General features: G+C 40.3%; 1 protein-coding gene across 5 annotated transcripts in view; it reads left to right on the top strand.

Moving 5' to 3' along the window:
• Nucleotides 1–26,574, top strand: part of ZNF521 (zinc finger protein 521) — a 281,926-nt gene that overhangs the window by 2,419 nt on the left and 252,933 nt on the right. The gene's annotated exons all lie outside the window — the stretch shown is intronic.

Below are 26,574 nucleotides of genomic sequence, written 5' to 3' on the forward strand. Positions count from 1 at the left end.
CCCTTTGGTCTTTTGCTTTGCGTGATGGGGTCCAGCTCCCCGTCGCCCCCGGTAGAGAGGGAAGTTTTGGGGTTGCCTGTGGGGGGATTGGGGGGGACGCGCTGGCTGGCTGCAGCGGCGTGGTTGGGGGCGGGGGAACCAGAAGTTATTGATCTGGTGGCTGTGGTGGAATGTGGCGAGGAGAGTCACGTGGTGGCCTCCTCCTCTTCGGCCTCCTCCTCCTCCTCCTCGTCTACCTTCCCGAGCCTCCTCCTGGGGAAACTGGGGGCGGCCGGCCGCTGGAAGCCGGGAGGTCTGGCGCTCAGAGGCCGAGAGCGGGGAGGGCGAGCCGCGGAGCGCGAGGACCGGAGGAGGTGCGGGCCCGCGGGGCGTGGAATCGGGGCGAGGGCACGGGGGCTACGGCGGTCGGCGGCTGAGGGCCCGCGACCCCAGAGGCGGAGGACAAAGGGCGGCTTGTGCGCCCGCCGGGGCCCGCGGGGTCCCGCCGAGGTCCGCGCGGCCCGGCCCCGCCCTCTGGTCCCCGGCGACGGCGCAGCATCTTCTTCCTCCTCAGCGGCCCGGGCCCCGGCGCCCAGTCGCCCTTGTTACTGCCACCCGGACTCCCGACTCGGCCGCTGGTCGGGGGAGGGGTGGGGAGAGCCGGGCGCCTCACGCTCCCGGCCCCGGCCCCCGCCGATGTGTATTTATGAACTCGATTAACGGAGCCCTCACCGCACACACAAAGCCCTTTCTTCTCCAGGGAAGGGACGGGGTGGGGGAGGGCCTCGCAGACTGGAACGCTTTCTTTTTTTTCTTGAAGCACAGAAGTTTTAGTTTGAAAATGAGATGAATCATTGACGTGTGTCTTGACACAGTTTTTGTGGTCATTTCCATTCACGTGAGCCACACATTTTCTGGGAAAACCTAGACCAAGGGCCTGAAAGATGCAAGCGTGGAGAGTGAAAAAATAAACGCCACGGGCGTGCGCGGGTGTCAGGGTAACGGCGGACGACGCTCGCGTTGGGGGAACTTGCTGTGAGACTCTCAGCTTCCTTAAAAGTCACGCTGAGCGGAGTACCAGGACGAACCTCTTCCTCGTCACCTGGAAAGAACTTTCCGAGTTTGATAGGGGAGCGCTTGGCGTCAGCCCGGTTTTAAGGGCTGCTGGGGGCTTTTTATTTTTAAAAAGTTTATTGAAGTTTGCACAGTCGGTAGTTTTGCTCATCTGCAGTTTCTGGGCATTCAGCTCGCCTGCCTTTGGAACGAATTCACGGTGAAAGTTCTGTTGATTGTGGTGCATGTGCTACCCCGGGCTTCCTAAAGAAGATTTATTCTCATGCACGTAGGATTTTATGGGCGGTTAGTGAAGCTGTCAGTTGGCGGTATTCGCAGGGCAGTCTTTGACAAGTCGGATTGCAGAATAACTGGGACGGAGACCTGTGCAGTCCTTAAGTTAATAAGCAAAAAAAATGGCAAGTGAAAATGAGTAGAGGGCATTTTATTCTTTTGTTATATTGTCACATCGCAAAAATATTCCGGTATCTTCTCCATGAAGATACAGCATCTGTGTTTCAACTGCCAAGTTCTAAATAAAATATTTACGTTAAAAACAAAGATTTAGCTTCCATTTTCTGGGTGGGCACGGAACACAGTGGTGGTCTCCTCTGTCAGATGCTTGGAAGGCTCCCAGAAGAGCGAGTGGCCTCAGGTGGGCTGGCTGAGCTTTGGGGTGAGAAGCTGAAGACAGGAATAAAAATAGTACAGTCCTCACTGAAGAGTGGATTTGTTTTTCTTCAGGGCATGCATTTACCTGGAAAAACACATATTTAGATGAGCTATGTCAGATGAGTAATTGTGATATTAGTAGCGGTCTTGGAGCAGTAGAATGGCATTCTAGGTGGCTACTGTTAAATCCCTAGCTTTTTCGTCACTGTTTTCCTTCCCCTGTGTCTTCCAGGAAGGGTCTCCATTTTCCAAAATGTGTTCGAGGAGGGTTCTGTCCATTATATTGTTTGGAAGGTCACACTTGGATCCTAGAAAAGCCAGGGAGGTATTATTATGACAAATACTCTGGCATAGTAATACTAATAAGCAATGAGCAACACTTTGCTATCAGCAGGCATAGCAAGGCAGCTTTGATTTGTTTCTTTTATGAAGAACTGATTAGTAGTTTTGCAACTAAGAGATAAAAATGGTGATTTTGTTAGAGGAGTGACAGTATTTCAAAATCTTGCAGATTACTTTTCACCAGTTTGAAGGAGGCATCGGAAACCATGAAAATGCGATGCGCCCTTCTAAATAAAACATGAAGTTCTGCATTCAATCTCCAACTTGTCTCCTACATCCATACTATTTCTTTAACAAACAAGGTTCAAAAGATATTTCTGCTATGGCTGTCATTTCTGATATCATAATTTGAAACTCGTGTCTCAGGGGAGTAGTTTACATAAGGCAGGTACAAACATTAAAACAAAATGACAGTTAAGTTTGGAGTTTTTGTTTCCAACCAAATCCTTAAAAATAAAGACTATCAAAAATTCTATTAATAGTTGAATTTATTTGGGGTACTCATAAATTTAGCATTTTGAATGAATATCTACTTTAAATTTTGCACGACTTTTTGTTCGTAGCAAACTTTTGTGTAATTGTCCCAATAACCTGCCTCCTGGGAGTGGCTGCCAGGTTTCTGGCTGCAGTGGAGCGTGCTCTGCTTGGTCTCCTTACGTCCTCTAAAGTGCATTATAACTGTTAAACACCAAAGAGATTCACTTTCCTATTTGTGAAAGCTGCGAACTACATTTTGAAACATGCAACTGTTTTACCCCTTCTGCTCTCAGAGCCCTAGCATCAAAATTCTCTCAGTCCACACACAAAGTCAAGAAACTTATTCTGTCCTTAATGCTGCGAATCTTCAGAATAACCCTTTCTGTCTAATGGAACCGAGAGTGAAAGCCAGTATTTAGAGGCATGGATGGTCAGACAATTAAATGAGTTACCCTCTACCCCGTTTGCATCATTTGGCTATTTATCTCAATTCCTGAGAGTAACTACGAGATTTGAATAGATTACCTGCCTGAAAATAGTCCTGCTATCCGCTTGTTTTCTGAAGTAGCAAGTCAGTGGCATCAAATTGGTCAGTTATGACCTACTTCTGTCTTTTCTTGCTGGCTCTTTATTCTATTTCTTGTGGTGCTTCTCTGATGGAAGTTTCTCTGCCATTTCACCTGATAAAAACAATTTTGGGGGAAATTTACTCCAAAAAGCACTTGTAAGAAGGAAAAAGTGGTCCACTTCATAAAGGTGTGATATATTCAGTAAGAGCCAAGTTATAAAGCTGGTGAGGAGAGAGGGGAGCACTTAGACATGTAAATGGCCAAGTTAAACACAAGACAGAGTTAGGATATCTGGACCCTCACGTGTTCATAAACCCATACCAGGGGTCTCTAGAGAGAAATGGTGGGAACCAGGGAGAAAGACAGCCCCAAAATACCTTGTTTATCTTGGCTGTCACAGTAGCTAGCCCTTTGTAACTTGGCACATTTTGAAGTTATCACACTTAGAATTGACCTTTTTCCTTTTTCCCATTTACCTTCTTTTGTACTTATAAAGTGTTTTTTTTTTTTTTAAGGAGAAGTAATTTATTTAGAGGTGGCAAAAATATAATGAGGTGGCAAAAATTCAGCTCTCAATTTAAAGAAGAAATGTAAACTATAGAATTTGAAAGAAAAGGCAATGGGTTTTAAATCCATAACCTTTCAAAAGTCAGAAAACCTATCTACTAGGCTGTATTCTCCGGTGGAATAGCTCTTGAAATTGTAGGTGTTAAAAAAGCCACTGCAGGGAGCTTGTACTAGCTCCTAAATTTAATAGAAACATTAAAGTCTCCAATCCTTATTTAAGCACATTTTTTTTCAAAGTCAAAAATATATTTCCTTATAGGTAGACAGGTGAAGTATAACTAAAAAAAAAAAAAAGTGGTTCTCTTGTACTCTGTGTTTTATTTATTAAAAAACAAAAACAAAAAGCAACTCTTTATCACTAGAGGTTCAGTTTTGGTTTTGGAGATGATGCCATAGTAAGGAAACTATTGCATTAAGACAGTAATAGTTTGCTTTTAATTAAAACCTGCAATATAGATTTTTGCTCAGAATTATTTTTAGATAAATGAAGCATGACTCCCTTTTTTAATAACTAGATTTAACCTAAGGTAAGTTTTTTAAAAAAATATTGAGAAAATATCTACATATATTCTTTTTCATAATTGTGAGGGCAAAATACTAATTCTGCAGCACACAGCAATGTATGCATTTACTTTTGGATTTAGATGCTAAAAAGCCTGATTATTGGAAACACTGCAGAAGCTCAGTGTTTGTACCACCTTCAAACAGTTGCAGTTGGACTTTTATGCATCTATCAAGCAGGGACTGTTTCTTCCCTCTACCACCTCTAAATTATACTGACTAGATGTTGAAGTCATTAAATTGATTATAGTCCAATCAGTAGACAATCCTACATAAACAAAAACAGCAATTACAGTTGGCACGAATCCCATGAGTGCTAGTCAAACTTCCAGGACTGATGGTCCAGTGAGTCTTTTCCAAAATGCTGGTTTCACAATTTCAGCAGTTCTGGCAGCATCTTCCTAAAGGGAGGGAACAAAAATTCGTAAGATTCCACTTGGCCTTAAAAACAAAAACATCTGTTTGATGCCTGAGTGGATTGTTGGCTTTTATTCATCCAGTCAAAAAAAGGGTGAAAAATAGGATATTGAACATAAAAGCGTACATGTAAAAATGAAATTACAAAGGGATTTGAGATTAGCAGCTTTTTATAAAGCAAGCTGTTAATAATTTTTCTTTTTTGTTTTGCCAGAGTATTCCCATATCCCTTAAAATCCATTGTAGTTATTGACAGCAGTGATGTCTAATAGTGATGACAGAAGTTTTCAACTTTTTGCTTTCAGTAATTATACTTAGTTCTTTTTGCTAGCTTGTTTGGGTCATTGCAAGTCTTGTAGCATATTTGTAGGATATTTCTTTTCATCTTACAGGAACATTTTTGCTCCCTTCCTTTTATTTTTAAAGGAAGTCAGTTTTTGAGAATTGGCTAGTCTGGTAAATTCTAGTGAAATACTTGTTCACATAAATCGAAACATAATATCAAACATACTTGCTTGAGTTTTCATTTTGATGTAAAACCATGCAATGAGGAGAAAGAGGTTTTGATAGTAGAAAAGAGCAATTCTACCAAGGTCAATTAAGAATTTTATGAAAGGTATGTTTTTCCTATTAACTGTGCTTTATTAATTCATCTGACAGAATTCACATTGCTGGTTTAATGTCACTAATTCTGTTGCCATAGAAGACATTCTTCATGGCTGGATTTAATGAATACCATGTTGAGTTTTTAGTTATTTCGTAGAGAAAATAATTTTAAGACTTGCAACATATTTTAGAAGCCTTATGGATTGTTTAAAATGTAAATGTTGTCATTAAGTAATATGTTAAAGAATGCTCTTGAATTGAATGAAATTTTGATACAAAGGCTGATATTCTGGCTAAGTATTTTCCCAGATGTATTTAATTTTTTTCTCCACTGACTCCCATTGTGCTGTCAAAGGTTAAAGTTAGTTCTGTGGGGGGGATGCATGCAAGTTTCTAATCCCATTTCAATTAAATCTGAAATATGTTCCCGTTTTTTGTTTGGGGATTACATGGTACACTAGCTAGGATTGCATATACTTTGTTTGCTGTAATGAAAGTGTACTTGTCTGATTTAAAATACGTTCTGCAACAATATTATGACAAAGCAATTAAAACTTAAAGTTAACATTAGTAAATTTAAATAGCCCTGTTATAGTATTAATCAAATAGTGTAAGGAAAGCTTTTAAATGGTTTAAATAATTATGCAACTCTTGGCATAAAAGCCTAACACAAGATAAATCTTTGAAAACTAAGAATTGTGGCTTTTTTTTTTTTAAACTTTAATTTTAGGCAGCTTGGGCTTTTAGCATGCATCACATTCCACCTCTAGTATAAGTAATTATGCCAGTTTAGTAATTATTAGAGATGAAAGAAATTCAGTAAGACATGAATTCTTTAAAACTTCAGTAGCTTCAGTTTTAGCAGGCATAATGATCAAGTAGCAGTTACCCAGCTGCCTGGGGACCCTGCCACAGCTACAGGCACTGGGCTGATCTTGGGGGTATCATTATTATGGCAGCACACACTACCGTTGGCATTTCTATTCTAGATATCTGATTGCAGAGGTTTATAATTTGGTCATTAAAAAAAAAATCCAGATTCAAAGATTACTGTCTAGAAATTCCCCTTTTTTAGAAACCCCTCCCGAAAAAGGATAAATGCTTACATTTAAAAATTATTATTTTAAATTGGACACCAGTTTTAATTTCATGGGATAGTAAATGCTTTGAAAAATTCTGAAAAGAAAAATATATACGTAAATTTGTCAGTTGCATGTGTATGTGTTGAACATGTGTTGAGCATGTAAAGTCTTGTTTTCAAATGAAGATGATTTGGTTTGGAAAGCATATACTATTCATGCATGAGCATAGCTGTCTCCCACTGAATGTGGTCAAGTGACTGACATTCAGAATACTCATTTTCATAATTCTGTAGGAATTATGTTTTGGTTTCAATGAAAATTTTTTTATGTGTGAAATCAAAAGGTTTCAGTTATCACAACTCTGAGATATATACATAAGCAATATGTACGCACATACAAACATACTCTGACGTTCTATTTAAAATATACTTTGGTTAGCGAATTCATAGTGTTAATCACTTTTTAAGGAAAAAAATGGATTGAATTGGATTTTGCCTAATAAAAATTGGTATCATTGTAAAGAATAGAATTTTTTTTAGAAATTAAAATCATTGTACCATTGAGGTTCATTATTTCACTGAAATTATTTCTCCTTTCTTTCTCAAGATTGGCTTTTCCCCAAATTTCTTATCCCATCAGCGCACTATGAGAGATATTTCAAGATGGAAAGTTATTTACCTGACGGGAACGAAGGAGATACGTGGTTCTCGTTCTCAAGTATAGACAGTCGCATATATTCATACGGAATACATTTGTGAAAACCTATGAAGAGCTGAAGGGTCAATAAGGTGAACGATAAATTCCTGTACTGAAGGGGTGCTGTGAGCAGGACTCTAAAACCATATTACAATTTTTTAAACAATATGTTGACTCTTAGAAACAATTTCTGGCATTTCAAATGTGTTCCTTAATGTTATTCCTTTCCTTTACAATAGAACCAGATTAGGTCTAGTAAGCGCGTGAATATGACTAAATAGTATTTGCTTTCAGCATTCCTAATGATTTAGCGTGTCTCAATTGTTAGAAGTGTTTTAGACATATGCTTTCTATCACTAGTATCACACTTTAGTCTTTTCTTATTTTTATACATTTAAGGGAGTTAAGTATTCACAAACACCACTCTACCAAGTACCAGTGAAGCCAAAAGAGAACTTCTGGTTGGGAAGGTGGTGCTTCATGAGTTCCAGTGAATGTTTTGTTCATTAGCTGTTGTACGGAGTCTGAGATTGCTCTGTGGAGGGTGGCTTGGGGCTGTCAGTGTGTAATATACAAAGTTAGATGTACTTTTTGCGGACATGAGGCAAGGGGTGAAAAAGAACTGTGGACTCAAGGGAATGCATATTCATTCCTGGAAAGAGTTGAGAATAAAAGCAGAAAAAATCAGTGATGGTCATAAGTATTGTGACTTGGATATTAGTGCCAGCAGGGAGATGGCTGTGGAGTGGAAAGGGCGCAGGGGGCGAGCTCTGATTTGCTGCCTGCACTTTTTGACAAGTCACCTTACCCTCTGTTCTCCAGGATTCGGATTTCCTCTCCATAGACTGAGGGGGCTCATTTCATCGTTCAACGAGTTGTTTTTCGTTTGTTTTTTCTACTGCTTATTTTGTCCCACGCACTGTGCTAGTTCCAAATACTCAGTTGTGAACCAGACATAAGCTTTGCTCTTATGAAGCTTAGAGTTTAGAAAATTGGATGAGACGTTAAATACTTTCCATTGCTTTTTAATTTGGGGGAAGAAAGCAATGCAAGTGGTGGGAGATATGTGTATATGGTATATTCACTTTTCAGCAAGTTGGGTCTGTTAAAAAAGTTAGATAAAATGAGTTTCAAAAACATTTTTGGCACCGAAAGTTTGGTGAGTTATACTTTTTGAGAATGGTGAGCTTTGTTTTCGCTTATGATTAAAAGGTAGATACGCTCACTTGAACTGAAACCACTAAATACAATAGAATATCTATTTCCAACTCTTTTTGGATTTAGGTCATTGACTTTGCAATATCTTTTAGCCCTCCTAACAGATCTAGATAATGTTTCTAAAAGCTAATTGTGTGACACTAAAGTAAATTTTTTAAAATTTCAAAGAATTTGTGGCATCCTTGAAATAATTGGAGGCTCTTGGAGAATGTGTATGATATTAATATTAAGAAACAGCAAAACTAAACCTCAATTAAGAGTCCCTAACTGCTATATAAAATCGAGGTGAAACAAGTCATGAGGAATTCATTCCATTAAATATTCAGGAATAGAACACTAAAGAATGAACCAAGTTAGTAATGCAACGTCCATAGCGCAGGTTTAATTATTTTTCCCCAGGGAAATAGGTGAACGCCTTGAAATCAACTTTTACAGAATCATGGATCTTAAGCATAAGACACTTTAGGGATAATGATATTGGTTGTCTTGATGGTCTTCATGTTCAAAGACGTGAGTGCAGAATCAGCGGTGATGGTGGAGTGTAACTGACCAGAGAGAAAGATGATCACATGAAATCCCTTTTGCTTCCTCCAATATCATATATGTCATTTTCATAAGTATTGGATCACTACATCAAATTTTTAATCTTCAAAATAAAACCATTACAAGATAATAACAGCATTTTATAGCTCCCGTTAATTGTAACTGTTTTTTATACTTGCTGATTTGCATATTTAAAATCCAATATGAGTATGATGGTCTGGCAGACCCCTGGAATGGCTTCCCAGCTCTGTCTTTGCCTCTGGGTCCCTCAGGCCAGGAGAGGGTCAGCCAGGTGCCTGACTCATACTAAGTGCTCAGTAAACTTCTGTGGAACCTAACTCACTTTTTTTTTTTTTTTTTTTTTTTTAACCAAAGGAATGTGTTGATGACTTCTGAGTTCCCTTCTCTCTCCAACATCGTAGAATTCTCATATTGAAAAATTGTAATTCTTGCAAGTTGATCAGTAATTCATATTAATGGGGCAGGGATGCTTTTAAAATTGTGAACTTGATTGCGTTGTAGCTGAGAACAAAATCAAACAGCAGAGGTTAGAAGGTCTTACTTTTCACTGTGATTTCTTGTCCAGACCCCCTATTTAGGGAGCTAACACAGAAAGAAACATGAATTACACACTGAACCATTCTCAGGGCCTTTATAAGGATTCTGACTCTGTTCAAACTCTGGAATTTTCATAGAGCAGCTTTCAGCTTCTAGATGAGAACCTTGGGCCAGTGACCAATTCACCCCACTAGGGGTTTGTCGTATCTCAACTGGGTGCAGCCCTAGTAGCAGCAGCTACCTTGAACTAGAGTTTGTCTGTATGCATGAGTGACTCACCAACTCTATATTTGCCTGGATCTCGGGTGGGTTTCTGCAGTGGGCATAGGTGTGAATCTGCAGCTGTGCAAGGTCAAAGTGTGTTGCTTTAAGGCCAGCATTTTAATTTAGTTTGATTTACGCTGGCTCCTCCTCTTCAATTCGTGTCCATCCATTTGCCCAAATGCTGGTACCGTTTTCATAAAGCAGCATTTCCCAAACCTTTAATGATTTCCCTCGCTTCGCTCCTCCAGGCTTAGATTGTAGATTCTCAGGTTGGTTTTGTACGATAATAAAGGCTTGAATATTGTTTTCATTTCTTAAGATTCATCTCACATCTTCTGTGGGGCTTTTGCTGACCCACCCGAGTTAGAATGACTCCTCCCTTTATTATCCCTTCCATATCTCATAGAAACTATGACAATACCTTGGTGTTCTGGTTTCTCGATAAGCTTTTTGAGAGCAGAGTTCTGTGTTTCTTTTCTTTGAATCCCCATAGCCTAAAATTAGGTGGTAAACAAACAAGCATACAAATGCACAAACAAATGCATTAATGCACTCCTGTGTTTAATCAACAAATATTTACTGCACATCCATCATTTACCAGTCCTGGAGTGCTAGGAGTTGGGGCTGCTATGGAGGAGACAAGATAGGGTCTATGCCCTTGGGGAGTCACAGCCAAGCAGTGGAAATACATTAAATGAACAATTCAGTAGATACTAGTAATTTATAATTAGGTGAAGGGAAAGCCCTGGTGTTATGAGAACATTTCCCAGAGATATGAGTGAGGTCAGGGAGGGATCCTGGAGGAAGCACTTTCAAACCAAATCTGAGGTTTAATATGTTTTTTGTCGTTTTTTTGGTTTGTTTTTGAGGTACGCGGGCCTCTCACTGTCGTGGCCTCTCCCGTTGCGGAGCACAGGCTCCGGACGTGCAGGCTCAGCGGCCATGGCTCACGGGCCCAGCCGCTCTGTGGCATATGGGATCTTCCCGGACCGGGGCACGAACCCGCGCCCCCTGCATCGGCAGGCGGACTCTCAACCACTGCGCCACCAGGGAAGCCCTTAATGTGATTTTGAATGGAAACCATTGAGCATGCTCATGCATGCTACAGGAATTCTTATTGAGTACCAATTATGTGTCAGGTGCCAAGGATACAGTAAGGAAAAAGTCAGACCCAGTTGCCCGTGGGTTTCACGGAGCTAACAGTCTATGAAGACATATTTAGATGACTCTTTGTGTCCCTCTTAATGTTGTTTAACTCCAAACTGTACTTAGTTTTGCAACAATGGTATACATTCAGTTCATACAAATGGTACCTATTTGCACGTGACTAGCTTGTGTACAAGTTCTGGCCATCGTTTGTACATGGGCCTGGTTTTTCCACTCTAAGTAAACTACCCTAACCATATTTCTTGAGTTTTTCATCACTTAGATCTATTTATTCTTCCAAATATCTGAATTTCTTATAATTCTTATAATGCTGTCTAAATATGGGATAAACTCACTCCTTTTGGCATCATAAGAGAATTTAACAACTCTCCTCTCCATTTAACCTCATAGATAATTAGGAAAATATATACGAATCATGTAATATGTTTCTGCTTATGATCTTTACAAATTCTTAGCACATTTTCCACATCAAGGAGCAAATACTAGAATATGACAGTGCATCAGCAATTCATGAGCATATTCTGTAATTGAAAACTTACATAGAAAAACTGCGGAAAGATTATAAAAAACAGTTATCTACCTACCAACGCTCTTCTTTTTTTTTCACTTTTCAGCTCACATTTTTTAAACATTTTCTGTTGTCTCTATTCATGATGGTATTATTCACAAAGTCCCAAAAGACAGTCTATGACAGGATGTTTGAAGCTACAACCCTTATCACCATCCACATAATTCTCTAAGCCAAGTCTTAGTGAGATGCCTCCATACCCTGGACAGGCTAATAGTGTCCCCCCTACCCCCAGTCTATCTGAAAGTAGAGCGTTCCTATGAAACCTTTGGTATAGGAACTGGTGTATAGCAAGGAAGCATTTACCTTAGGACACATCTTGCTAACAGATGCACAAAATAAATCGAGATAAAGCACAGATGCTCACAGACACAGTTCAAAGCTCTGGTGGCTTGTTGCTGCGATGCCCAGTGTAGTTCCTGGGGAAGGAGTTGGTGGTGCCACTCTTGCTGCTGGGGGGTGAGCACTGCCTCTATAATGGCTGGACTTGCTGCAAAACAAACTCACGAATGCTATTCTTGCTTTCCACCTTCTTTTCTAAAATCGAAAATCCTCTTCGGATTTCTTTCACTTAGAGAAAGCAGGTACTAATGTAGATCTTTCATAAAATCAAAGTGGTGGAAAGCGAACTTTCAAAAAGCTGGGGATATTGGTGATGTGTTGTCCCTACCAACTGTTCTTTTTTTTTTTTTTTTTTGCGGTACGTGGGCCTCTCACTGTTGTGGTGTCTCCCGTTGCGGAGCACAGGTTCAGGGGCCATGGCTCACGGGCCCAGCCGCTCTGCGGCATGTGGGATCTTCCCGGACCAGGGCACGAACCCGTGTCCCCTGCATCGGCAGGCGGACTCTCAACCACCTCGCCACCAGGGAAGCCCCAACTGTTCTTTAAATAGGTGTTCCACCGTTATTTAGAGGAGGAGGATTCTAGTGGCAATGTCTTCGGCAGCAAACTGGACCATTCTTAGATGGCAATGCATATATGTGGGTATCTTGGGTATCTTTTATTCCCAAACAAAAGTGGGAGCTCTCTATGTTGTCTTCCCTAAGTATATTTCCTAGAAATCCCTCCATATCAGCACTTAAGACCTTTCCCTTTATTCTAACAACTGTGTCCATTGTATGATGTGCTATCATTTATTTCTATTTTTTTACTTGTTTATTTTACTATTTACAAATGTTGCTTCAGTGAGCACACACACACATCCTTGCTAACATGCGATTATATATATGGTGTAAATTTTAAAAATGGAATTGCTGGATAAAGGGAACACCCATTTATCATTTTGATAGATATTGCAGATGTGCCCTCCACAGAGGTAATGCCAGTTCACACTGCTGTTAGCAACAGGATTAGAGAGTGCCTGTGTTTAAATACTTTATCTTTACTGATGTGGCTTGTGAAATAAACAAAATGGTATTTCGTTGACATTTTAATTAGCATTTCTGTAATTATGAGCATCTTTTCATATGTTTACACAACCATTTGTATTTAGTTTTCTGAGAATTGCCTTTTTATTTCCTTGACTCTTTTATCTTTTGGTTTGAAAGAGCAGCTCATGTTAATAAGAAAATTAGTCCTTTTTCTGACTTACATGTTGCAAATATTTCCCCCAGTTTTTCTTTTGACTTTGTGGGTGGTAATTTTTTTTCCTCTGCCATACAGAAGTTTAAATGTTTTAATTTTCAGTTTTGTCAGGCTTTCCCTCTAACTAATAGAGTTGTGTCTGACATAGAAAGGTTTTTTCTTTTTTCTGATCATTCTTTTAGTTCTGTCTTCTCATTACACTGGCTTCAGAGCCTTGCCTGCCCCCCTTCACCCTTCTAGGTCCAGCACCCAAGCATATGTGTGGAAATATAATAGGTGCTTAGCAAACATCAAGTAAATGGGTCAATAAAGTATGGTGGTTAAGAGCGTGGGTGTTAAGTCAGACTCCCTGGGTTGAAATTTCAGTCTGTGGACCTTGGGCAAATTATGAAATCACTTGGAACTACAGTTTCTGTATCTGTAAGTGAGGGTAACAATAGTACCTAATTCATAGGGTTGTTGTGAGAATTCAGAGTTGATTCATGTAAGCGCTTAGAATAGTCTCTGTCAGATAAGAAATACCTAGTAAATGTTTCTTACTCTCACTCTCAAAGGTCTTCTCCCTTTTGTGGGGAAACCCTTCATCCCATGGGCTGCAAGTCTTTTCTGTGGATTTCTAGGTACCCGTGTGGCTGGACACAGCTTTCAGAGGCCTGCCTTGGATGGGTCCCTTGTGGACGTCTTCGCTGGGTTCAGTCCACCATGACCAGTCCCTTCCCACTGGCCAAAGCAGCCCTTGATTCCAAGCTCCACTTTGCTTTGCCAATGTAGAGAGAGTTCTGAAGGAAAAAATCCTGCAGAAATTCCAATTAAAAGATAATGGAAACATAAAGTGGAGCTAATTAATTTTAGAGCCTCTGCCATCTTCTTGGTAAGTCAGGTCTTTGTGGTTCTTTGCAAAAGGGCCATCACTAAATGCTAATTTGCAAAGGTAGGCTAATCGTTCTTGGGAGAGGAGGTAGAGACAAATAATTCACGTATCATTATGAAGGTTTAATCATAGTAGATTGATTAATAATCCTTAAATTAAAAAGGTTAAAAAAAAAGGTAAATCTGGGCTTGAGTTTATAAAGGAATTAGCCGAACAAGGGGATGATTTTCTACATCACCATACCCATCAGTAAACTGATCGAGAAGCATTTTCTTCTAGGCTTCAGAGAGGGATTCTGTGTTGTCTACAAGTGGTACGAGTAGAGGGTGTAAAGATGGAATGTGTCTTGCTGGCTGGCTGTTACCTACCAGTCGCGCCTGGCTGTGTCTAGCCGCTGCTTTAATTTTATGTGAAACCTTATCTGGGGGCAGATTGTCTGAATTTTCTCTGCTCTTCATTTCTTCTTCATTCTCTTCTGCAGTAAGTCCTAACTGTTCAGTTTGCTTTATTTTTATTTCCCCTTGCCTTCCGTTGCTCATTTAGTCACCAGTCCTCTCTGTGTTTAGTTCATGAAATGACCCAGTCCCCACTCCCAGATTGCTGGGCTCCGACTGTCCCTTCGGGCTTTAGAAACCCAGCCTGTGCTGTTGCCCACTGGTTGACCTCAGTACTCATTTGTCTGATACTCTGGGCAGACACTACCATGTCTTCTTATTTTAACTAAATTATAACCGTCATAAAGTTGTCTTTCTATACGGACAAAGCCTAAAACGTTAATACATCCAATCAGATGACTTTCAAATATCCATTTATACTTTTTCCTTCAACTTTAATGCTAAACAAAGTGAAAGAAACAGTAATTGAAAATCAGGGTGGAGAGAGTCAAGAGGATTGTGTGAGGCCACTTTTAATGAGTGGAATATCCTTAAATGATAGTAAGTGACAAAGGAAATTCAACTTTGAGATAATTTGAAATAGATATCCTAGAAGACTCTTTAGAAAGGGCTGGGGTGGCCTTTCAGTTTCCTAACAGGTCGGCCCTGGCTGGGGCTGGATGTCTTGTTAGAGAAGAGGCGAGAGGCCAGGGAAGTGCAGTGGCCCGAGCGGGGCAAGGATGCTGGAGCACCCATCTACCCTGACGTCTCCAAGACCGGAAGAGCTTCTGTGCCCCATCCCAAGTCACCAGGACTTTGTGATAGAATAGGGAAGAGTCTCAGTCTCTTGATTTCTGATTCTGGGAATTGCCTCTCACAGCTGTACACATTCTAGGCTGTAGAAGGTGAAGTGACTTTCCCCATCGTTCTCAGCCTCTCAACAAAAGCCAGAATCCTAGACCTCCTGCCCTGTGAGAGTCACCTTCCTTAGTCTAGTGTTAGCTGTCAAGGTCTCAGGCTTTTGTCCCCTATCAGTGTGTCCCAGTGAGTTGACCTGAGGGATACCATGCCTAATGACCTGGTTTTGAATCCTGCATGTTATGAAACCTACTAAGCCTCAGTTTTCTTACCAATAAAATGGTAAGAATCTATTTCACAGGGCTGTTGTATTAGGTAACACATATAAGATGCCCAACAAGTATCTTAACAGCCTCTTAGAAAGTTTGTAAGTAGTACCAGCTTTTGATTATGGGTGAAGTCCACGGGGAAGCTGAGGAAGCAGACACAGTTCTTCCTCTTCATCTTTCCCTCTTCTGCAAAGTCCTGAGGTGTGCATGGCGCAGTCTGTTGCTGCCTTGTCTCTGTGTAGAACAGAAACTATACCCCCTCCTGGAGAAGGCCTAAGAGGAATGGTGTAAGTTTTTATATTCAACTTGTAGTAACCATTCTCTACAACAAAAGGGGGGTAATGGAGCTGGAGCTCTGGTGGGTTCAATCTTTATGGCAAATACTTTGTTTTGGGGCACCTCTTTCATGTTTCTAAAGACACTGTGTATCTATTTCATTTGATCTTAAGTGAATCTTGTCAGTTATCATTGTCTCAGTTTTATAGATGAGGAAACTGAGGCACAGACACAGCTGTATGTCATCCCATTAGCACGGCTGAAGCAGAAAAAGAATGTAGATTTCCTGACTTGAAAACAGGCAGGCTTGAGTCTCAGGATTTTCTAATAGAAGAAGCCAAGGCCAATCTTAAGCCCAAGCAAGAGGTGTAAATAATGATCCTCTGGCCACCACATTCTCCCCTCTTGTGTTCCTTTTGCTTTAAGCATTTTGATCTCAGTTCCCTCTGCTGTTCCACCCCCAACCCCCAAAAGTTACTTCTACAAGAAAAAAAAAAAATGATATTAGTCAGTTACACCTGAGAGAGAATTGAAAGCAGTGGAAACCTGACAAATCCCTAATTGTGTGATTAAAGGCTTTGGCTTCAGATAAAAGAATCGTGTGCCTCAGAAAGCTGATCTGGGAGGTATTTTAGAGAAGGTCGGGGTGGGGTGCGGTGCTGGAGTGAGGGACCCAGGAGTGTTTTCCCATTGCTGGTGAGCTCTCAGCAGAAATACTTATAGAGGTTGAGTGGACTTTCAAAGGTGTTCTGGTTGCTGTCACTGAAAGGTCAGGAGATTTGCTTAGGTCGAGCCCTCCACCAGTTTGAGTGATAGGAGAAGTGACCGATGACTGTGCTGGAACACTGGAGCAATGCAGCTGACTTTGGGCTGAATAGTTCCTGGTAATGTCACGTTGGGTGTTTTAAATACACTGTGTGGAGAAGCTAGGGGAAAAAACAATTCACATTTCCCACTGGCAGCTTACCATCCTAAAGCAATGTCTGCTTTCTTTCATTTGAAATATGCCACTTTTCCATGCAAATTTGCTTTGTTGTTGTGACAAGACAGACACACGTGTTGGATGTGGGCTGTCCCGAGGACTGGTGGGACATCGATGCCATCTATGGAGGGAATCGGGCACGACCCGTCACCATCCCTGAAGAAATGATGCCAATTCTCATGTCTTAGAGATGAGAGCTCAGAGACGGCACATACTTTTTTTTTTTATAGTGTTGGCTAAATACAAACTTTCAAAAGGGTTGGATTTTTTAAAATTGCAAGCAGCAAGTAGTAGAATTGACCAGATTAGTGTCCTTATTATTCTTTTAAGAAAATAGAGTGAGATCTCCTGGCTCACCATCTGAGAACATGTTCCTTCTCCAGTGAAAATTATGTTTCTGAATGTTATATATATGTGTATATTTATGTATATATTTTCTGCTTATTAAAGCACATGGTAAAAAACCAAAATGGTTAAATACGGTTACTTATCAGCCATTCTGCCCTATGTGTGATTGATTTAGTTGATTTTACTTTATGCATATTTGGGGATTATCTGATAATAAATCATCATTTAAAACATTTATGTGTAATATATACTATTTATATCTATATCTATGCTCATTATCTTGACAAGTCAGGATTGAAACAATGTAAGTGGGAATATATTTCCACAAACGACTATTAATTTATAGTTACTAAGATAATGGCATACACGTTCACTTTCAGTTCTATCTGGGTAGCTCTGTAAATTGTGTATTGATTATGCTAATGGCCCTGGTGTCTTTATTACTTGTCTGCAGATACATGCAGATGGAATGCACATTTGGCAAGGTTGTCATTCTGTAGGAAAAGGTGCCTTATTAAAATCTGTTTCTTGGAGATATTGCATTAGAACTAAAGCAAAACATTAAACTCATGGAAACATAAGCAGTTCTTGTGTTCTAGGAAATGAAAAGTGCAGTTAAAAAGTTAAAAAATGATGCTCTTTTATTCCCTTTGTTTCAAATTCCTTAAGGAAAGTGTTTCAGAAATGATACTAAATCAATAATGATCTATTTTTATAGTTTATTTTTGGTTGTGTGGCCTTTCTTGTTTTGTTGATCAGGCTGAAGGAACCTTAGACATTTAGGGTTGCCTATATTTTAAAATTTATTGGCCCAACTAAAGGAGAACAAAATGAATTTTTTCCAATTGTACATAAATTTTCTTGTATTTTGTAACAGCTCATAAGTCATAAATCACAGCCTCACTTTTTGTTCTGATCTCTCATTATACAAACATGTACCTTATTTTATAGGATTTTTCTCTTTCCTTCTTCTTTTTCGCTGAGCCATCTTGTTACCAAATAAGTTGTTTAGAAACTACTTTCTTACCTTCCTGAATGGGATCGTTTCTTAGAAATGTGGGCTGTACACTTACTTGTGTGCCAGCTCGTAAGGAAAGAAAAAAAATCTTAAAAAAAATGTTGTTTTAAAATTATTTTCCACTTTATTTTAGTGACAGTTTGATCCCCAGTTTGTTTGAGAACCAGTTGGAGCTTTGGAAGGGGAAAAAGGAAAAAAATAAGCAAAATGTTTCATGTTCCTGAGCTATATGATTCCATTTAGTGGGATAATAATGCTCTATCCAGATCTTGTGTTTAATTCACAACCTTTAGGCAAAACCAGTTGTCCCGTCTTTCCAATATATCATTGCAATTAAGAAGAGGAACTTCCCAAATTAAAACAAAAGCAAAAACAAAGTCACTAATAAAGAGAATGGAGTGGTAATATTTGAATGATTTTTGTGAATGAGATTGGAGTTTATCATCTCAAAATTTAAAGATGAGCATGGTTACATTGCAGCAAACGGATATTTCTTGTTCAAAGCAAAACGTTCTCCCTAAGCTAATGTTTCAGTAATTGTTGACATAGGTAACTTTGTGTCCAATTAAGAAATATTGTTACAATTGGATTGGTGTTATCTAAAATAGCTGAAGTCATAAGAACAGTTGGTAGAAGTATCAGAAGGTATGACGCCTGGAATATAAAACTTTTCTTCCCAGATTTTCTTTGACTGGGATGGAGTAATGCTTCCTCGCTGTGCTACTATACCTGAGGCTTATTGGTTACATTTAAAGAAGAAATAACTAGACTTTTCCCCAGATACCCAAATGCCTGAATCCTACTTTCAAAGCGTGTTTCCTTTATTGTCGTAGTTGCCCTAAGAAGCATTTTTTCAAGGTACCTGGTCATTATGTGCTAAAAACTATGCATAAATCTTTTTTAAAAATAATTTGTTTTCCTTCAGAGTGGATTTTTAGCAGTTTTAAAATCACTTGGCTGTAGCAAATTAGACCTGTATATCTGGATATTAAAAATATTTTTATGTAATATTTTTTCTGATATAAAATGGAAGAAAGGGTCCATGAGGCTTGGTTTAATATTGAGCATAAGGATGTAGAAGTTGGTTTTGTTTGTTTGTTTGTTTTTGTAGGGAGTTAGGGACTATACTCAGATGTTATCAACAGCCCCTTCTCAGTAAGCCAGCGATGTTGAGCATGAAGGTATCAGGGTAACTGGAAGAATCAGGAGTCTCAAATCTGGTGAGAAGAAAGGTGTATGTCAAGAAGGCTTACCAAACGAAACAAAAACAACAATAAAAAGACATTGGAGAGTTCACTGGAAACCCTTCATCTAGGGGAAAAACAAAACCAAACCTTTGCAGGGTAATTTTTTTCTTTTTCTATTAGGTTAGATAATTTTGAGTTTGTGTCCCCACTTTAGTGTTTCCATCTCATATTTGCCCTGTTGACTTGTTATCATTTTTTGTGGTTTCTCGCACTATTTTCTTCCACATGAAGGCTAAGCGTGATGTGAATGTTCTAATGTTTTCATTTGGCTTTTTATTATTGACAGTAGTGGTCTAGTGTTATTACCTTGTCTTTCAAAAAGGATCATGAACTACATGTGGAATCATGTTAACTTAAACTAAGGGTTAATTTTTTTTTCCTAAAGGATGGAATAAAAGAAAGTTATTAGAATCAGTACCTGTTTTTGTTCTTAGTCAAATTTTGCATTTATGTTCCGTTGGCTTTGTGTGTGTTTGAAATAAGATGAAAGTAAAGGGAATCTCACCAAAAACCTCTTAAGTCCCAGGCAGTGTCACCGGGGCCTTTGCAAATCTCTCGCACTAGATGAAAAAGTTAGCTGGTGTGATTGTGATATTTCTGTCCAGTCTGTCTCCACCTTTGGCTCTATCGGGATTGTGGATAAAAGGCAAAATCTGGGTGTGAAGATAGTGAAGAAAGCAAGTCATTAATTAGCCTTGGTTGATACATCTATTTGAAAGCCAAGATAGCAGGTTCATCTCTGGGACTGGCTCCGCCATGCCTGATGCCTTGCTGTCACTGAGACAGCTCCCCATGTTCTTAGGGTCACAGTCAGTCCTAAGTCCTCCGAATCCTGTTTCTGGGATGCCTCCCATGACCTCCTTTCTGCTATTGATTTAGCTTGCTCTCTTGGACTTCTTCCCTGCCTTATGTCAGACCCTCCATACTGGTCTCCCTGCTTCCAGGTCTGGTCTCTTTCCAAATCGTCTTCTTAATCACCAGTGGGGCATCTCTCTAAAATGTAAATGTGATCAGTCGCTCTCCTTAAAATCCTTCAGTGATTTCTCATAGCGCCAAGGTTAACATTTGAACATTTAGTTCACAGTAGTTCCTTCGTGATCTGCCCAATTTTCTAGCCTTGTCCCTGCCACTGCTCCCCTTTCTTTCCTCTCTATCCAGAGCCCTTCATTTGAGTAGCACAGAAGAGCTTGTACTTCCTGGAAAGCATCATGTTTTGCATCTCTTCCTTTACATATGTTTCCTCTTTTTGGAGAGCCATCTTCTGTTTGCCCTCAGTGCTACCCATTCTTTAAAACTTAGCCCAATTTTGCTACTCTTTGTGTAACATTTTCCTGCTCTGCACCATCTGATTTTAAAAGCCTGTGGGCTGGGCTTCCCTGGTGGCACAGTGGTTAAGAATCCGCCTGCCAAGGCAGGGGACACGGGTTCAAGCCCTGGTCCAGGAAGATCCCACGTGCTGCGGAGCAACTAAGCCCATGTGCCACAACTACTGAGCCTGTGCTCTAGAGCCTGCGTGCCACAACTGCTGAACCCGCGTGATACAACTACTGAAGCCCGTGTGCCTAGAGCCCATGCTCTACAACAAGAGAAGCCACCACAATGAGAAGCCCATGCATTGCAACGAAGAGTAGTCCCTGCTCGCAGCAACTAGAGAAAGCCCGTGCACAGCAACAAAGACCCAACGCAGCCAAAAATAAATAAAAATTTAAAAAATTATATTAAGAAAAAAAAGCCTGTGGGCTGTGGGCTCCTCCGTCCGAGCAGTTATCCCTCCTTCTGCAGTCATTGGTTTACTCATCTCTCTCTCCCCCTTCCCCAGTGCTTGCCAGCCCTTCTCATGTCATGGCACACGCAGAAAAATGATGTTTTGAAGGAAACACTTGGATAAGTGGAGAGGCAACTGGCCTGCAGTTTCCAGTTATCTCAAGCTGTACGTGGCCACTTCGAGGGCGGAAAGGATCAATATCCTTGAACACCAGAACCCGCTTTTGACCCGCTGGTTGGGAAGCTCTGCAGCAGATTGCAAGCTCCTTGGGACAAGGACCAGGTCTTAGACTTTGCATCTCAAGGGCCTTAGCCAAATGCCTATTACTGTGTGGGTGCTCAGAAAATGTTTGTTTACTGAAGGTGTGACAAGGCAATCACAGTCACTCGAAGGTTACATGACTAAGGCAGGGACCTGTTTATAAATACTCTGTATGAAAGTTGGAGAGCTAAGATGGCTTTTCTTCTACATTTCACGTTAAAGATAAAGAAGGATGAAGAAGAGGAAAGAAATTTGAGTAAGATTCTGATTGGAAGCCAAGAAACGTTTTATTTGGTTCCAAAACGTGCATGTATATTTTTTTGTTTTGTGTATTTGTGTGTGTGTGTCTTAACCTCTCCCAAGGCTAATTGCCTCCCACTCAGCATCCTCCTACAAGGAATTTCATTGTAGAAAGAAGAGTGGTAATAAATTCATGCTTGGCATGTGCTCCTTCATAGTAGTGCACCTGTGATATTTCTCTTTGGTCTTCAAGGATCATGATAGACCTGTAGAACAATCAAGCAAAACCACAGAAATTCTAAACTTCAACTGTGTGATTTTGTTTAACATAGAGACAATTCTTTTTGTCTGAGAAGATTTTAGAGACAAAGGAGAGAACAGGACATGAAAAGGTTTTTTGTTTTGTTTTTTCCTTTTTTTCTGTAAAACAATTTAATAACTTTCACAGAATAGAGTGGTTAGAAGATAAACATTGCAGGAAAAGTAAAAAGAGCACGTTTTTATCCTTGGCCACTTGAGCTCTTTGGACCTGTTGTCATCAGCCAGGTCTCAGCCTGGGAGGGCTGTCCCTGTCCTGAAGCCAAAGTTCCAGGAATGCTCATCCTTGGCCACCTCACTGATTGCTTTTGTTTTTGTTTCCTTTTGTTTGTTTACCTTTTCTTGAGAGTAGAAAAAAGTGAGGTAGCAGAGTAGCAGGTGGGTGTGGGCCAGATGGCGCATTCCTTCATTAGAGCCTGCTCGAGATTTTATAAACAGTGGACGATTTATTTTCCCTAAATCTGTTTTCATCTTATGGGATTTCCAGTGAGAATGCACATGTAGAGCCCAGAAAGCACACAATAATGATCCCACCCTTTGGTTTTTGAAAAGGAGGGAGGCTCCTTGTTAACTCCTGGTAAACCGAAGGTCACTTTTCCTCTGTTCTTAGAAAGTTATCAATATACGCCAGTTCATGGGATTTGAACATACTTGGAGGGGAGGAGTGCTTTCAGACATGGTTTGCTCTAAATAGTAGTATCTGGTTTTCTTTTTAGGTGTGGGACTTCTAAAGATGTCAGTAAACTCTAGAAGGCCAGTTGTTGTGACCACATGTGAGCTTTAAAAGCAACATCATTCTCTAGGTCTGAGTCTATTCCCTGTGCTGCCCCTAGGTTCTTCAGAACCTTTTTTTTTTTTTTTTTTTTTTTTTTAGATTCCATATATATGTGTTAGCATACGGTATTTGTTTTTCTCTTTCTGACTTCACTTTGTTTGACAGTCTCTAGGTCCATCCACCTCACTACAAATAACTCAATTTCATTTTTTTTTTAATAGAGAATGGACTTGAGGACATGGCGAGGGGGAAGAGTAAGCTGGGACGAGAGAGAGAGTGGCATGGACATATATACACTACCAAACGTAAAATTGATAGCTAGTGGGAAGCAGCCGCATAGCACAGGGAGATCAGCTCGGTGCTTTGTGACCACCTAGAGAGGTGGGATAGGGAGGGTGGGAGGGAAACGCAGGAGGGAGGAGATATGGGGATATATGTATATGTATAGCTGGTTCACTTTGTTATAAAGCAGAAACTAACACACCATTGTAAAGCAATTATACTCCAATAAAGATGTTAAAAAAAACGCAACAACATCAGACAATTAATTATTATTTGCACAAGATTATTGTTAACCTGAGGTGCATCATTTGTAGTGATTTGGGGAAATTTGAGTGTGGAATGCATTTGTTTAAATTATTTGTTTACTTATTCACCATAGGGTTCCTCAAAATAAGACCTGAGTTATAGTGCTTTTTTTTATTTTCAGAAGATATCCTTGGAAGAAAAAACTTAGGCAGCTTTCCAAAATAACGAAAACATATTTTTACCAGTCCACTAGTAATGTAGTGTTGAGGCCACTTTTTCTTGAACATCTATTTTTTTTTTTTTTATAGTTTTAGGCAATTAAGTTCCAGGAGGTCATGGTCATCACATGTTCTTTTTTTAAGGCAGTATGCATATTTTAGCTGTTATGTTTGAACTTACTGGCACTATGTGGGTTGCTTTAAGATTGAGTAATTCATGCCATGGTTGTTTAATTTGGTGAAAAGCTGGCTATGACCAGAGAACAAACTATAAGGAAATGGTCCAGTTTTAAGTTTGTGTTTGAGTATTTTGGGTTCATTCATCTCTTGCCAATCTCAGTTGTTAAATAGTCGTCTTGCGTTCATATTTACATCATCCTCAGAACCCTGTGTTTCTGCCACTCTTATAAAAATGTACTGGTTTGTAAGGTAGAGCCTCATGCTTAGAGGCAACCAGGAAAAGCCTCATTTATATCTCCAGCAAGAAGGACAGAGAGCCTGGACTGCATACTCACTGCCAGAAGTTTTTATAGTAATACTTTGTATCTAGGCTCTGGCTCTTACCATTAAATGTGCTTTTTATAGAGTACCAGGTTATAAATGTAGTGCAGCTACGGCATATTAATCTTACTGCAGAGATTTAATGAGGCAGTTGTTTTGCGATGGACAGTACTGGGAGCAGAGAGCAACAGAGTTTTACTTTACCACTGAGCTGCAGAAATATTCCTTGCCTGGTAATAATTATAACCACATGATCTCTTAGTTTTTCTTTCTTTTGCCAGTGCTTTTCCATGCAAAAGTGGCTTGGAAGGAGGTCCATTTCTAGGCAGTGAAATGGATTGGAAATTGGGCTGTTTTCTCAGTGGTTTGACATTTTAACTTTGATCAGGCATGGAATCCTTGTTGCACAGAGAGAAATATGTAGGATGAGTTTCAAGAATACAGATAGCCTTTGCCAGTCCACTGAGATGGGGTTTAGATATTCATTACTTTTACTTGACTTTTATATAGGTTATAAAAAGTAAATGTGGTGAAACCTCATTTTTACATGGACAGAACAGAATTTCTGCTGGTTGGCCTTAAACTGATCCCACACTTGAAATTAATTGAAGTCCATGGGTTTATGGCCTCCAACGCTTTTAAGCCAGTGCAGTTTTTCATTTTCCCCAAATTTGTAATTTTATTAAACCAAGTTGTAGCAATAACAACGCTTAGGAAGAGGAGGATGAGAAGAAGGAAGGAACCACCCACCAGGGAACATAATAAGGGGAAAAATTACACTTCTTTTAAATTTCCATTTACAAGTAACGTTAACAAAATCGGAAACAGAGAGCTGCCATTTATTTTTACAGTAACAGTTGTGTCTTTTATCCGAGTCTGAACACTCTCAGTCCAGTGCATCACAGGGACCCTTCTGAAGGGATGAGCCTGCAGGCTGGTTGGGCAGAGGTCATCTGTGATGGAGGAAACGAATTTGGGTGGCCTTCTCTAGGGCAGAGGACAGAGTGGTGCCTGTGGCTATGTTGGGGTTTGTGATGGCAGTGCAGGGGGGTGTGCGGATATCTTAAAATATTGCCCTTTGGGTGGGTTTGTAGTACAACAGTAGAGTTGGAATAACAGCAGTCCGTCCTGCAGTGGTGTTCGGGTTGGAGCAGTGCTTACAGGGACGGACCTTGTATTTATAACTCCTTGGGCTGAAGTCAGAGGTCTGAATGGCTAGCAGAGCAGTACAGTTATTTCTTATGACTGACTCTCAAAGGGCTCTATAAAAACTACATAACTAAGGCCATGTGCAATTATTGAAGTGTAGCCGCCTGTGGGAAAGAAATGGTTGACAGTGTCAGCTTTCTAGAATCTTCCTACCTCAGCTGCCATTAGGAATGGAAACGCCTAACGCAAATGAATGCATCTTTTGTTTTGTTTTTTCTGTTTTGCTTTTTTTTTTTTTTGGCTGCGTTGGGTCTTCGTTGCTGCGCGCGGGCTTTCTCTAGCTGCGGCGAGCGGGGGCTGCTCTTCGTTGCGGTGCGCGGGCTTCTCATTGCTGTGGCTTCTCTTACTGCGGAGCACGGGCTCTAGGCATGCAAGCTTCAGTAGTTGTGGCACGTGGGCTCAGTAGTTGTGGAGCACGGGCTTAGTTGCTCCGTGTTATGTGGGGTCTTCCTGGACCAGGGCTCGAACCCGTGTCCCCTGCCTTGGCAGGCGGATTCTTAACCACTGTGCCACCAGGAAAGCCCTAAACCCATCTTTCGAATGGGCAAGAAAGAATTCCTCCTGGATGTGGAGGTTGGCAAAAAAAAAAAAAATCTACTCTCAGGGAGAGAGTCTGAGTTTCCAGGACTCATTGTGCTACACCAAAGCATCATAGGCTATAATCGCACCCACCCCCCAGAGGGTCCCTCTTAAGTGGTGACCTAAAAAACAATTCGCCAGTTGGCTGGAGCTTGCGTCCTGAAGTTGCAGCAGAAGTGAATAAGCTTGACTGGCTTCAGCCCCTGAAGGATTCTATCTGTAAATGCAGAAGTGGAAGCAAAACCATTTTTTATTAGTCTTAAAATGACCCTCATTTTAATAACTAGCCACAGTGTCAGGAGCATGGACTGGGGTCATTCTTCAGTTGTTAAGAGCTAGAGCATCATGCAGGCTTCCCTGTTTGTTTGATGTTTTTGATGTGGATCCATGTAAAGTGTCCATATCCTTGAATAATAAGGGAGGCAAGTTCTTATCATTTTCGCTGCATACTACTTAAAGTATTCAGAGTGTCTGCTTATTTAAAAACAAACAGGCCTGCAAACTCGATGCATAGCATTTAAATAATCGTATTAAAATTCAGACCTAGCAGCCACATTTCTCTGAGTGCTGTCAGTTTTATGAGAAACTGGAAAATCATGCTAAACAACTGAGTGTTCAGTGTACGCCTGCTGCCTTCCACCAAGTGTTTAATGGTGTTAACGGTGTGCCAGCCAGTTCACCATAATTGGGACAGTTATTTGTTTTCCTGAATTACTCTAATTTGGCAGTATTTTACCACTTGGTTTTAGCTTGTTGGAGCTCTTTGAACCATTACCTGTTTCTTGTGTCTGTAGCTCTAGATGAAACATTTGAAACCAGCAAAGGCAAATGTGATGGATTATACAGTGTCAGTTTTGGAAAATGTAGGCATGTAGGTGCTTTTGAATTTGGAGATGACTGGTCTGTTCCTGTTTACAGAAGAAATACCAGTAAAGGACTTTTTAGTATACTCGTTTTTTACTCCCTCCCCTCCCTTCTTGTCATCATTAAATAATATTTACTAAACACTCACCT

Source organism: Orcinus orca, chromosome 15 (genome assembly GCF_937001465.1).
Source record: "Orcinus orca chromosome 15, mOrcOrc1.1, whole genome shotgun sequence".
NCBI lineage: Eukaryota > Metazoa > Chordata > Mammalia > Artiodactyla > Delphinidae > Orcinus > Orcinus orca.